The sequence below is a fragment of the Pleurodeles waltl genome, chromosome 11 (assembly GCF_031143425.1).
Source record: "Pleurodeles waltl isolate 20211129_DDA chromosome 11, aPleWal1.hap1.20221129, whole genome shotgun sequence".
Taxonomy (NCBI): Eukaryota; Metazoa; Chordata; class Amphibia; order Caudata; family Salamandridae; genus Pleurodeles; species Pleurodeles waltl.
The window spans coordinates 822,432,357-822,447,072 of NC_090450.1; positions in this window are offsets into that span (position 1 = coordinate 822,432,357).

Genomic DNA, 14,716 nt, shown 5'->3' on the forward strand with positions numbered 1-14,716 from the left:
CTGAAATGGCGGCTACCTGACCTGTAAGGTGGGACAAGGGGAAATGAGGTAACTGCGCTGGCGTTGTACACCGTTGCGATAGGCGGTTGAAGACCGCTGCACAATTCAGCATTGGTTATCATTGGGCCCTATGGGTTCCAGGAGCCAATGACGATGTACGCCGGCGGTGATGGTACGCACCGCCGCAGACATGACCGCCATTTTCCATCAGTTCCCTCAGTTGATACCTGACCTTCAACAGGAGAGGACCTACACTGCAAGTGCTGCTGTGACCTGCGTCTGGAAGTGACAATGGCTCGAGTATCTGGGGAAAGGGCCCCTGCCTTCACTGCGGAGGAGCTGGAGAAACTGGTGGATGGGGACCCCTCTCCCAGTACACGCAACTGTATGGTCCTCCAGACAAACAGGTGAGTAAATTGTGTGCATTTGGGGTTGGCACATGATTGTATGGAGTGTTGTGGATGGAAGAGATGGGGGGGGGGACAGGCCAGCATGTGAGGATGGTGTGGGTATGTATTTCTGGGCCAGGGTGGGAGGTATGTGCCCAATGTGTGGGATAAAATGTACGGGGAGTAACATCCATTCTTACTTCTCTTTTCGTCTAGGTCAGCGCCCACCAGAAGAAGGGTATTTGGCGTGCCATCGCCAAGGAAGTGGTGGACCCTGGGGGTCTACCATAGACGGAGAACCCACTGCTGGAAAAGATGGGAGGACCTGCGCCGCTGGACCACGAAGACAGCGGAGGCCCAGCTGGGGCTGGCCTCCCAACATGGAAGGGGTGCCCGTTGCACCATGACCCCCCTGATGTACCGGATCCTGGCAGTGGCATATCCTGAGTTGGATGGGCTTGAGGGCATCACAGCAGCCACAAGGAGGTGAGTACAATCTCATTCAGCTGACTGCGCGTTTGATGAGATGTCTGGGTGGGGTAGGTGGGCTGTGGGTTCCCCGAGCCCAGTGAAGACGCGCAAAGGTAGATCCATTGATTTTCAGCCTCACTTCGAATCCAACCCCAAAGGTAGTATTTGCCCTCTACACCTAGTCAGGCTCCTATGGCTTCCAGCTGTGCATACAATGGTTCTCGACAGGCTCGCCTATGGGCATGTGCTCTTCCCCTGCCCTGTCAGTGCATTGCATAGGGCTGCTCCCTGTGTGTTGTGTCCGCCAACGGAAGTGGTGTTGCAGGCATTGACCATGTGTCTCTTCTGTCTTTCCCCCCCTTTTTGTTTTGTCACCCTGTCCTTGTGTGCATTAGCATCCTCTGGTGGAGGAGCAGTGGCACCGGAGCAGGAGGGAACTGCATCCCACATGGCCCTGGAGGGTGAGGTAACTGAGTCCGAAGGCACCAGTGGGACGGAGGGCGAGGGAAGCTCCATGACAGGGACAGGAGCATACACCAGCAACAGTGACTCCTCCTCTGATGGGAGCTCCCTTGTGGTGGCAGGCACCTCTGTGCCCACCGCAACAACAGGTACAGCCGCCACCCCCCTACCAGCACCGCCCTCCCAGCAGCCCCTCAGGGTGGTTCCCGTGCCCACTCACCTAGGAGGGTGGGCATCTCCTTCGCCCCAGGCACCTCAGCCCTGCCACAGTCAGCCCTGCTGCCCTCAGTGAGGAGGCTATTGACCTTCTGAGATCCCTCACTGTTGGGCAATCAACCATTTTGAATGCCATCCAGGGTGTCGAGATGCATTTGCAACAAACAAATGCATACATGGAGGGCATTCACTCTGGCGTGGCGGCCCAACAGAGAGCATTCCAGGCTCTGGCCTACTCACTGATGACAGCCATTGTCCCTGTCTCCAGCCTCCCCCCTCCAACTTCCTCTACCCAGTCCCAATCCTCTCAACCTCAGCCTATCCCAAGCACACTTTCAGACCAGCAATCACCCAAATTAACCCACAGAAGTGGCTCAGGCAAACACAAGCACCACACTTCATCTCACAGGCACTCACACAAGCACCATCCACATGCAGACATACCAACATCCACTGCCTCCACCCTGTCCCCCTGCTCCTCCTCGTCCACCTCCCTCCCAGTTGTCCCCACTCACACCTACATGGTCTACATCCTCATCCACTACCTCTATCACCCTCACGCCTCTCACTACACACCCATCACTGGCAGTCACCACCCCCACATCCTTAGACACATCCCCAAATGCATACCTGGAGGGCATTCATTCTGGCGTGGCAACCCAACAGAGAGCATTTCAGGCTCTGGCCTCAGCACTAATGGCAGCCATTGTCCCTGTGTCCAGCCTCCCCCCTCCAGCTTCCACTACCCAGACCCAATCCCCTGTACCTCAGCCTATCCCAAGCACACCATCAGACCTGCATGCACACTCATCAACACACGAGTGGACATGGAAAACATAAGCACCACACATCCCATAAGCACTCACACAAGCACCATCCCCATGCAGACACACCAACATCCACTGCCTCCACTGTGTCCCCCTCCTCCATGTCCTCCTCCTCCCTCCCAGTCTCGTCTCCACTCACACCTGCATGCACTACATCCTCAGCCACTACCTCCATCACCAGCACTCCCATCACCACACACCGCTCACGTGCAATCACCACCTCCATTACCATTCACACGTCCCCTGTGTCCTCTCCCTGTGTGTCTGTGAGCCCTCCTCCCAAAGTACACAAATGCCGTCACACACCCACTCAACAGCCATCCACCTCACAACAGCCTCCAGCCCATGCACCTTCACCCAAACTCAGCAGACGTACACCTCCTACAACCACTACCTCTTCCTCCACTCCCAAACCCCTGCCATCTTCCCATCCCAGTGTGTCTAAAAAACTTTTCTTCGCTAATATTGACCTCTTCCCTAAACCTGCTCGCCCCGTCCTTCCCTTAGGGCCAGGCTGTCCAGGTCCCAGCCCAGCACCTCAGACACCAAATCATCCAGCATAGTGGCCTCAGCAAGTCCAGTCACATCGCGGGCGGCACCCATCAGGGCTGCCAGTGTGCCACCTAGCGAGTCCAAGGAGCAAGCCATTCCTCCACCTGCCAAGGTGAAGAAGGTGCCCACATGTTGGAGGGAGAAGCAGCACCTACCACCAAGCAAGGGCTCCTCCAAGCCAAAAGGGGACAGTGGCAAGGCACCAGCGGCGACATCAAAGGTGGGGAAGGGACACAAGCCGAAGAGCAGATCAGGACAGGGCACTGAGGCTCCGGCTGAGGGACCAGAGTCACCCCTTCTGTCAACAAGGATATCAACCTGTACGGCGGTGGACACCGCCACCTGCATGTCTGCTGCCTCAGCAACAGTCCCCAGCATCATCCCCAGTGGGCAGCTGTCCGAGGCTGCAGGAGACGTCCTGCTGTGTCCCTCAACAGGTGCAGACACATGCACCACCGCCAGCACCTCCGCCACAGACACAGCCGCAAACACCGCCACCAGCCCCGCGACGTGCACAGACCGTGCCACCACAGCTGACATGGCAATCATCCTCAGTGGGCAGCCGTCCGAGGCTGCAGAGGACGTCCTGGACCCTGCCCAGCATACATGAGGCATGACTTACATCACTGTTTGTACCTGCTTGTGGCAGGCAAAGTCGCAGCAGGGTGGAGTGTGTCTCTGGCTCCATGGAGTATCACGCTACCTGTTCCCAGGCAATCTCGTGGCACACACACCCAGGTGAGGGAATTGGAGCTGACACACTGCAGGTGAAGCACTCTGGGCACAAAGCCCCCTCCAGAACCAGTGGAGAATCACATCCACTACCCCAGTCCATAGCAGGATGAAGCACTCTGTGCACAAAGCCCCCTCCAGAACCAGTGGAGAATCACATCCACCACCCCAGTCCTTAGCAGGATGAAGCACTCTGGGCGCAAAGCCCCCTCCAGAACCCGTGGAGAATCACACCCACTACCCCAGTACTTAGCAGGATGTGTGCTAGGTGCAGTACACACCGTGGTCGTCGTCGGCGTCTTTGGTGCTACTGATAGAAGAGGAGGTAGACCAACATTGGTAACACCTGTAACTCAGGCTCCATGGCGTCCTGGTTCCTCATTGGGTGTTGAGAGGTGAGTGGTTTCCCTTCCAAGTCCTGTTTCCGCCATGCTTTTGATGTCGTTGGTGCCGCCCTGGAAAAGCTGGCAGATTGGTGCCTTGTAATAGGGTGGGTGGTACATTGTCTTCCACCTGTCTGTTGGCGGTTACCGCCGCGGTGTTTGTTTTTACCGCCTTGGCGGTCGGAGTGTTAAAGTGGCTGTCTATGTTGGTGGTTTCCGCCATGGTCGTGATTCCATTTTTGTTTTCCGCCGGCCTGTTGGCGGTATTACTGTTGCTTTAACACTGACCGCCTGGGTTGTAATGAGGGCCTAAGAGCCTTTCACATAATATAAGAAGAAAAACAAAGAAATACATATCAATATATACAATTCAGCAACCTCTAATTATATTCATGATAATTAATCAAATTTGTATTTTTTAAAGTAGTAAACACACATTTGTTATAACTAATTAGATTACATCATGTTTGCATCATTTCCAACAAGATTTTATGCAAATACCCATGTTCTATGCACCAGCCAAGTGGCCATATAATATATCATAATTTCTTATACATAATTAATTCTAAACAAGTCCTCGTGACCCCACCCAGATCTCAAAACATATCTATACCATGAACATATGCTGGCCAAGTGGCCATATAATATTTCATAATCTCCTGCACATGATTAATCTTTTCCAAACACTTATAACCACTGCCTAAATCCCAGACCTTTTGTATCCAACTAACAAAATTACATTTTATTTTTTTATATTTTATTCTTCATGTCAATCTTCTACATAAAAAAGGCAAACCCATGCACCCACATAAACAAGTGCGTAAAAAAATATAAAATAAGAAGAGTGCTAAGCAAAATTGTCATCCCACCGTAGGTACCCCTAACTTCTGTCTCCCATGTATGTACTCATCAACATAACGCAGACAAATAAATGAACCATTGTGAATTATGTCATATTCTGAATGCTATCAGCCTATATGAACCGAAAGCTCCTCATCAAGATTCAGACCCATCGGGGCCTTACTATTGAGACGCACAATACATTGAGACTCCAAAATCAGGAGTTTCCTCTCTCTGTCGCCTCCTTTTGCTGAAACCTCCACCCTGTCAATGCCAAAAATAGAAAGATTGTCAGAATTCTTGGCATGTTGTTTTTCCCAATGTCTAGCTACTGGATAATTATGGATTTGTTGTATGTGCAACATAATCCATCATCTGCTGCATAATCTACAGATTTGAACAAAAAATGTATCTAGATCAAACGGATGAAAAGACACTAATAACACAGCAACACGTATTGCAGCACAGTGGAAGAGTGGTCACATTTTAGTCTTGTGTTTGGATGCTATACTTGTATAATGAGGTGAATCATTGGCCCATACATTGTTAAAATAGTTGAAAGCAACAAAATAATGAAGTAATACTACCACATAATGCGCCTTATTATGCCACATAATTAGCTTTTTCTTGCTGCTTTATATCGTCAAATCTGCTGCATAATTTGGTCCTCCCTGCACCATAATTCCAGTGGCCCAGTTTATTCTTAATATTCATATACATGACATGAGCAACATAATCCGGTTTAATATTCCTTTCCTGTTTCATCACAAGATAACTCTTAGCAAACTTAACAACCCCTAGTCTTAGAAGAGACTATGTAAAGGTTAAAAAAAAAAATCAAAGATCATTTCCATTTGGGGCGTGGAGGTGAACCCTCTGCGAGCTGACCTCCGCAAGGTGGCGGAGGGGTCTATTGTGGATTTGCAAACAGAGGTTGGCACATTGCGCAAACAGATGGCTCAGGTCACTTCTACTGTCGGGAATTTGGAGGCGAGGCTGGAGGATTCAGAGAGCAGATCTTGACAGAACAATGTGCGCCTCCTTGGATTGCCAGAATGTGCAGAAGGCTCTATGGTGGGGAGTTTCGTTGAACAATGGATCAGAGAAGTATTGCAGCCGGAGGGGTTGTCCAGGGTGTTTGTGGTGGAGCGCGCTTATAGAGCTCTGATTGCTCCTCCTTGGCCCTGGTCACCACCAAGGGCCATCATAGCGCGACTCTTGAACTATAAAGACAGGGACTGTATCCTACAGACCGCCCGTGAGACCGACAGGGCTGTTTTTGAGAATCGCAAAATTTCCATCTACCCAGACTATACGAATAAGGTCCAGTCCTCCTGAGAAGGGTTTCTGGGGGTGAAGGCCAAGCTCCGTGCCATGAACATCAGATACATGTTATTGTATTGAACATGGCTGAAGGTGATTTCCGGAGGCATGTCGCAGTTTTTTGATCATCCTGAGGAAGTCTGGAGATGGTTGGAGATGTTGGACAAGGTTGGCCCGGGTCCTTCTGGGCGGTCTGGAGTTGGTTCAGCTCATACTTCTGGAATGGATGGTACAGACTGGAGGAGGCGTGGAGATGGCCCGTTGTGGGTCTCTGCGCAGCGTTGTGATAACTCTGTCAGCAGAATCAAAATCCAACAGGATGGTACTATGGCGGTAGTGGATCCTGAGCAGGCTGTTGAACTTGCTGACTCATTGGACGGGGGCCTGGGGTGCTCTCTGTTGATTATTGAATATGTAGGCCTATGGTGGATACTGCTTTCGCGGTCCCGCCGGGGTCTTGTGTTCAGCCCGTGGAACACGCATCGCATGATTGGGAGCAATGGAATTGTTATGGATGCTGGTTTGAAGGGGCTTCATATGTATTTGTATTTTATGTTTGAGGGGGTAATGCTTATCTTACATGATGATTGGATGGGGTGGAATGCACAGTGTATACTGTTGTTGGGATGGGGGGGTGATCACTTCCACTGTTGGTCGGGTTTTTGAGTGTTAGGGTGTGGGCTGTGGTTCTGGCAGCATACATATATATGGATCTACAGTATGTTTTGATATGTATGTTTTACTGTTCATACGGGGTGGGTATAGGGGTTCGGAGATGCACAGTTTGTGCAAGTTCGCAATGGTTTGATGTTAATAACGGCAGTGCATTGCTGAATGTGAGATGGGCAGTTGGGACTTGTCTTGCCTTCTCCTTTTGGGTGTGGGGTTGCAGGAGGGGCCCTAGCGGGAGGGGTGGATATGCAATCTTAACATAGGTCGACAGATTAATATACTGACATGGAATGTTAGGGGACTGAAGAGCTACACAACGCGTTATAGAATACACTCATTCCTGAGGCGACATAAGGTTCATATAGAGTGTATCCAGGAAACTCGTATGTCAGCAGAGGAATCACATAAGTTGGCTAGAAAGTGGCGTGGTCAGGTGTTCTTATCATCCTTTTCCTCCTATGCAAGGGGAGTGTTGATATGGATCGTCCCCGGGGTACCGTTTATACACATCTATAGTGAAGCAGATGTGGAAGGGCAATATATACATTTACAGGGCACTTTGGATGGAATGCCCCTTACCATTTTAAACACTTATACACCTAACATAGATGATCCCTCCTTTTATGACAATATACCTGAAATGCTGGGGGAGGGGATAGTCTCCCCTCTGATATGGGCTGGAGACTACAATTGTATATTGGATGGCGAGATGGATCGTTCTCCGTCTAAGTTGGGAACCAAACCATTGATGACGAGATCCCTCACAGAGGTTAAACACAATCTAGGGCTCTGGGATGGATGGAGAGAACTACATCCAGAGGCTATGAAATAAACCTGCCATTCTAAGACGCACAATACTTATTGTTGGTTAGACCGTTTCCTCTTGGGTGGACTGACAATGGATGTCAAGCATTTGGGGAGGTTTTAGTCTGATCATGCACCAGTACTGATGCACGTGCTGTGGGGATCTGATGCTAAAGTGTTTTGCAGTTGGTGTATGCCTGCGTCCTTTTTGATGGAGGCTGGCTGTCGTGAGAAAATGGCGGTGGCTCTTAAGGACTATTTGGATTTGAATTGGGGTACGACTAACTCAAGGGGCACGGAGTGGGAAGCCATGAAGGTGGTATTAAGGGGAGTGTGTATTGGCACTGCATGTGGGGTGCGCAAACAAATGAAACAGGAACTTACAGACTGGGAAAGTGCACTGGAGGTAGTACAACACCAGACATCGGTAACTGAAGAGGTTGAGCAAGAGCAGCTTTGGCTGTAGGTCAGTAACTGCTAGGTCATGCTGGATGAGGTCACCCTTAGGTCATATAGCCAACGACTCCATAGGGAGGGAGACAAGTCTGGTAAATTGCTGGCATGGCTCCTTAAGCAGGAAGTTCAATCTCCTCCCATCCTGCGCATTAAGAATGCGGAGGGGATACAGGTTACCAATCGCAGAGATATTTTTCTAATATTAGTGGAACATTTGCAGATTGTGTCCAGGGGTGGTCCTCCCATCTTGGATGTTAGCTTAGGAGAGTTTTTGAAGCGGATGAGACTTCCGCAGCTGGAGCCGGATTGTATGGAAAGTCTAGAGGCTGAGATAAGAGTTGAAGAAGTGGGTGTGGCTCTGGAGGCTTTGTCGAAATCTAAATCGCCTGGTGGGGATGGTTTCCCAATCAAGTTGTACCAAACATTTACTCTCCTTCTGAAGGAGAGGTTGTTGGTGTTTGAGGAAGCCCAGGATCAGGGTATTCTTCCTGAGACCATGCGGCAAGGCATTGTCTGACTAATGCTTAAGCCTGGAGGGGATCCCGATGACCCTTCCTCATATTGTCCGCTCACTGTGCTCAATTCCAATGTCGACTGCGTGGAGTGATCAGGGGTCTGGTACACGGGGATCTATGCAGATTCATTCCCTGTCATAGTACGATTTACAACTTACGCCGTTTAGCACACGTTCTACATGAAACTTCGGGGGCGGTAGACAAATTGGTATTAGTATCGCTGGACCTAGAGAAGGCTTTTGATACTGTGGAGTGGGAGTACCTATTGGCAGTCCTGTAGGGAATGGGATTTGGCCCTCATTTCTGTGCTTAGGTTAGTTTGTTGTACACTGCTCCCACTGCACGTGTTCTGTGAGCGGAGAACATTTCGATTCTTGGGCGATTGGTAGGGGGACCAGACAGGTATGCCCACTGTCACCCCTCCTCATTGCTTTAGCGGTAGAACCGCTGGCGGCCTGGCTGCATGAGGAATTGGAGCCCTGTGGTGTGCAGGTGGGACGGGTCACTCATATTGTCTCCCTATATGCCGATGATGCATTGATATACCTCAGAGAGCCACACGTTTCGGCCCCATTGTTGCTACTGTAAATGGAAGAATTTTGGGCTATATCTGGTCTATGGGTGAATAGGAAAAAGTCACTACTGTTTCCTCTAGGATCACTATATAATGCCCTACCAGAGGATTTACCTGAGGTGGGCTCAGGTGGGAGCGTGAAAGATTTCGATATTTGGGCATATGGGTTACACATACGACAACGGCACATCTGACGCACAATGTGGAACGGGTGGTGAAGGGTCTGGAGTGCTCTGTATCATTCTTGAATAAGCTGCCTCTATCTGTGATGGAAAAGGTGGCTATGGCCAAGATGGTCTTGCCGCGGTGTCTTTACCTGGCCCAGAATTCTTTGTTTCCGTTGACAGCACGGCTTTTCAAGCGTCTGGATAGCTTGTTGATTTCCTTCGTTTGTGCTGGTCGTCGTAGCAGGGTGGCATTGTCCACCGTACAAAGGGATATAGAAGATGGAGGCTTGGCCCTCCCTAATATTAGACTCTATTATTATGCAGCTCATTTACAACATGCTGCTAAGTGGTTAAGACTACGGCAGGGATCTGGGAGCAGGCAGTTAAGAAAATTCTCTGATGTGTCCCCTTTGATAGGGAACTGAAGACCTGGAGTCTGGCCCCCTTTAGGGATATGGATGTCAATGGAGGCTTGGCGAATGGGTGGCTGCTTGGTGGCGGGTGATTTCTATCCCAACGGGGTGTTTATTTCCTTTCAGGAGGTGCAAGATACGTTCGGATTGAGCACAGGACAGTTCTTGCAATATGCCAAGATTGAGAGCGTGGCTCGAGAGGTCTGGTCTGGATTCCCGGTAGCCCCCTCAGCATCAAAGGTGTTGAATGGGTTAATAAATTGGGGAGAGGATTCTCACTTGGTTACTCTATTTTATAGAGTGCTGCATGAGGATTGTGCGGAGGTGGAGTTTGTGGCACATAGAGCCTGGGATCGAGAACTGGAGAACCCTCTAGAAGATGTGGACTGGAATATGGCACTGTCTCCGGTACGCACAGTCTCTTGTAACCACAGATTTAGGTTTTTGCATTTTAATTTTGTTCATCGTGCATATATCACGCCTGCTCGACTTAATAAGATGGACCCGACAAGGGAAACTGAGTGTCCTTGATGTGGGGAGACAGGTGCTTACTTTCTCCACTTAGCCTGGTCATGCAGGAAGTTGCAGCAATTTTGGTGGGTGGTGGTTCAGAAGTTAGGCGGGGTCACCAGTTTGGGACTCGAGGCGACGCCATGAACTTGCCTCCTGGGTATATTACAGAGACCACAGGGTAGGCGCGTCCCATACAGATAGGGAAACAGGGAAGTGCTTGTGAGGGACAGAGGTCTTCACCACTTTATCTGTATGAAAACAAAATAACCTTCTGCAGCTCTGCCGTGTCCAAGTGCCTTCAAAGGGTGCCATTCTCCGAAAACTCAGAATTGCCTCCTAATATGCTGGTCTCCCACCTGCCCCCTTCACCTGCCTTCCCCTCCTTTTTTTTACCCCTGTGTCTCTATTCCAAAGAGACTGTACCTTGTACCTCCTCCAGGAGCGTGGCATGGCTGTAGGGTCCAAATTCCTCTTCCGTCGGCTTTCCAGCCCACCTCAGACGTCGTGTCACCTTCCTCCTCGTGGTCGGCTTCCTTGGGTACCTCTTCTTCCTCCTTCTCGGTTCCTGCGTCTCCGCTCTTCTCTCTCTGCCCGCTGTCTCTCATTTCTTTCGCTCTTTTTCTGGGTCACCTGACCCCGGAAGCAGTACTCGTTTCCGGTGTACTGGCCCTCTACGGTTCCCCCAGGGTACCAATAATGATCGTTCTGGCACACTGAGGTGCCAGACCACGGCGGAGCCGGAATCTCACCGCTACAGTGGGTTTGGAATATTACTACCAAGTGGTAAGCAATGCCTCTAGACCAGTTTCCTGCAGTGCACCCTTACTTAAGGCCTCTCTCACAGTGATAGAGCGCTAGTTGACCTAAATGCCGTTCATAAAATGTTTGCAACAAACGTGGGGTATGAAAGGTGGATGCAGGTTCCCACAATTGCTCCTCAGGACCAAAGCTTTTCCAATACACAAAATATTGCAGCTTTTTTCTCACAATTCTTACATCCAAAATCTTATGTACCTCAAATTCACCTTCCAACTTTTACTGGATTGGCAGAGGATGTGAAGCAACACGTGATTCCGAAGAATAAGGGTTTAACAAGGGTACATGGAAAACTGGGTGGATTTTCATAGACTGAAGTAATGTCAATTGTACAGTAACTCAGATTCACAATCTGTTCAATTACAATTTAAAAGATTTTTTCAAATGTATTTTTTGTGATTACATGTACGTTCTTACCTAGACCACATTAAGGTGCATAACTACTCTTAAGATCAGCAGAAAACATATAAGCATCTTTAGCTTTTACAAAAAAATTCTTAAGTGAATATCACTTAACTCAGTCAAATATTCTTGAACAAAATCAATTGATGGGGACAGAGCATGATCCAAAGGAACCATATGGAAATTATGGCCATTTCTACAAAAGAAAGGTGACATTCCAATAGATGAGTGTTATGTTTTCTTGTATGTTAACTTTTGTGATAAGACTTGATATCTCAAATATTATTCAATATATTGATTCAGTCCTTCAGTTTGGCCAACCATTTGAGCATGATGTTTATACTCTGTGCTCTTAGATGGAAATTAACTTGACCACTGAAAGTATCTACATATTGCTGACCGAGTCTTAGCATTTCCATGATTTCTAGCCACTTTCGAATCATGCAGCAAGTTCACAGCCTGTTGTCTTAACTGATCTGATGGTAAATATATAGGTTAACCTTGATTTTTCAATTCATCTCATCATGTCTTCTTTTTTTAACTAAGTCTCTTTGTTCATAGATTGACTTACTGTTTGTACTTTGGTTAGAAATAAATCTGCATTAGTTAGATCAATGGAATGATTAAAGCCTTTGGAAAGAACATTGATGGTTGATCCTCTGTCAACTAATGTTCAACCTCTGGTTGAACTTGTAGTGATAGAGCATCACTCTTACCATTCACAGGGCCTAGTCTGTAGTTAATTATAACATCAAAGTGAAAAACAAAGACCATCAAAGTGTCTCAACATCATCAAGAGTTTTTTCTTGATTACTGAAACCTGCAACTATTATATCTGTGTCATCTCTAGAATATACAAATCTAAAAGCCCCAAAATAGCATTCTTCATGCCCTCTGACAAAATAACCTTAAGGGGAGTTATCATTGTGCCCCAGTTGACAGTGTTGTAGTCACTGCCCATCTGGAGATAACTTAATTTATTTCATTGTCAAGGAATCTAGTTATACATCAGCTGCGATCATTCAGTAAGCATCATCACCAACACCTTCCACAAAAGAAACACAAACCATTTATACATCTTCTTTCTCCCTTGTCTTTAGATATAAGCTCTGTTAGGAAGCCTAACTGAATTGGCTCAGACGTCTTAGTAGTCATGTCAGACTACTAAGACTTTGGTCATTTTTGAATGACATTCAGATCAAGATGATCCAACTGCAACACAAACGCTATGAGCTCATCATACTTTGTAAGAATAATAACTGCATGTGTTAAATATTCTTCACCTCACTTCACAATCCTTGACACAGTATGGGTCCCCTTTTCACTTCTGGTTCAATCGGTATGAACTACCAATCAATTAAATATGGCAATATAACTTAGTCAATCGTGATTGGCTTTCTTTAGGTTTAACAGCCCCTATCTAAAGAAAGTATGTTTGGTTTTCTATCAAATAATTTCCATATCTGATCATAAAAGAAGACAGAAAAAGTATGAAGCAAAGAATAATTTGTCTCCTTCAAGGCAATACTCCATCACTTAGCCAAACAAAGCACAACTCACACAAGCCAAAGCTGTCTTGCTATTAACAACCATAGAGGGAAACATATCCATGCACAAGATGACACACACAGATACAATAACACTGCATTTACATCCCCACAGGACCCCCACTCAACGTCACCAGGGAGGAAGTGCCAGCCACATCCATATCCCCCCTGAAGAGGCCCACAGTAATCACAGCTGCTCTACACGCCTGGATCAGGATGACCAACCTGGCCCATCAGGGACCTCTGGACAGTCGGTGACCCAGCCACAGTCTCAAACCACCACAGAGCCTCCCCCCTCAGGAAACACCACCACAGCACCCACCCAGCGGGCCCATCCTTCTGTCCCCAGGACACGTCAATCAGCAGTGTGTCCACCACTACAGGGACCCCAGGCAACCCCACAAACACAGGACGATCAGGGACCTGGGGTCAGTGGCAATGGGCACACAGTTCAGGGGACAGAGGCACAGGACAACAGGGAAGCTGGGAGGACTGCTGTGCAACAGGGGGAGGACAGGCCCTGGGAACCGACTCTCCACGAGGCACTCACCAACATCCTGGGAGCATACCACCATTCCCAGGAGACCAAGGGCCAGATACTGGCCAAGCTGCAGGAGACCCAGCAGCTTCAGGAGGGACAGTAGCTGGGGATCAGGGAGGACCTGAGGGACATCCACACCAACCTGGTCACTATTGCAGGGGTGCTGACAGACATGGCCAACACCATGAGGGAGGCAGTGGCACACCAACGAGCCCCTGACACTAGCCAAACAGAAGAACAGCCCTCCGCCGGCGCTAGTGGACAGGGGGCCTGCCACAGGACCAACAGGCCACCAGCACCCCACCTCCTGCAGAAGGAGAACCACCCTGCAAATGGTCCCTACGATCCAGACAGAAGCCAGAGAACATTGCCAAGACCCTCACCAGGAAATAAGACTCTTCTGATTGTCACCCTTCTGTCCCAATCTGTCATCCTGTCCACCTTGAACTGCCATTGCTCCCCTTCCTATGCCCCCTTGGACAATGCACCTGTGATACAAATAGACTGGACTCTACCCTGGACTTTCCGCCATCAGCAACCCAGCCCATTGCAATACCCCCTCCACTTATTATCAGAGAAATAAACACCCTTGGAACAAAATCAAATATGGAGTCTGTCAATTCATTGTTAGTTTCACAAACTGTAAACATTGCAGTTCAAATGTACTGTAATATTTACATAGGTATGACCTGTAGTGGGCAGCCGTAAAAACACCAGGAGCTAGAGTGGGGGCCAGAGATCTGAAAATAGAGATGCCAAAGGGTACAGTAAGTGGTCATAGAAATAGGGAAATCGGGTTGCCATGTTCAATGTCAAACACAAAACTGCAATGGAAGGTGAAGTTACAGTGTCCTACCTGTGCGTCATGGAAGTACTGTTGAATTAGTGTACTTCTTTTGTCGACATCTTCTTCCTCTGCCTCCTCTTCGTCACTGTCCACAGGCTCCACCACTACCACACGACCATCCCCAGGCTCATCCTCCTGCAGAAAAGGCACCTGGCGTGTCAAGGCCAGGTTGTGCAACATGCAACGATGATCTGGCACACCTTCTTCGGTGAGTAGTACAGGGATCCACCTGGAGGCACCGGAATCTGGCCTTC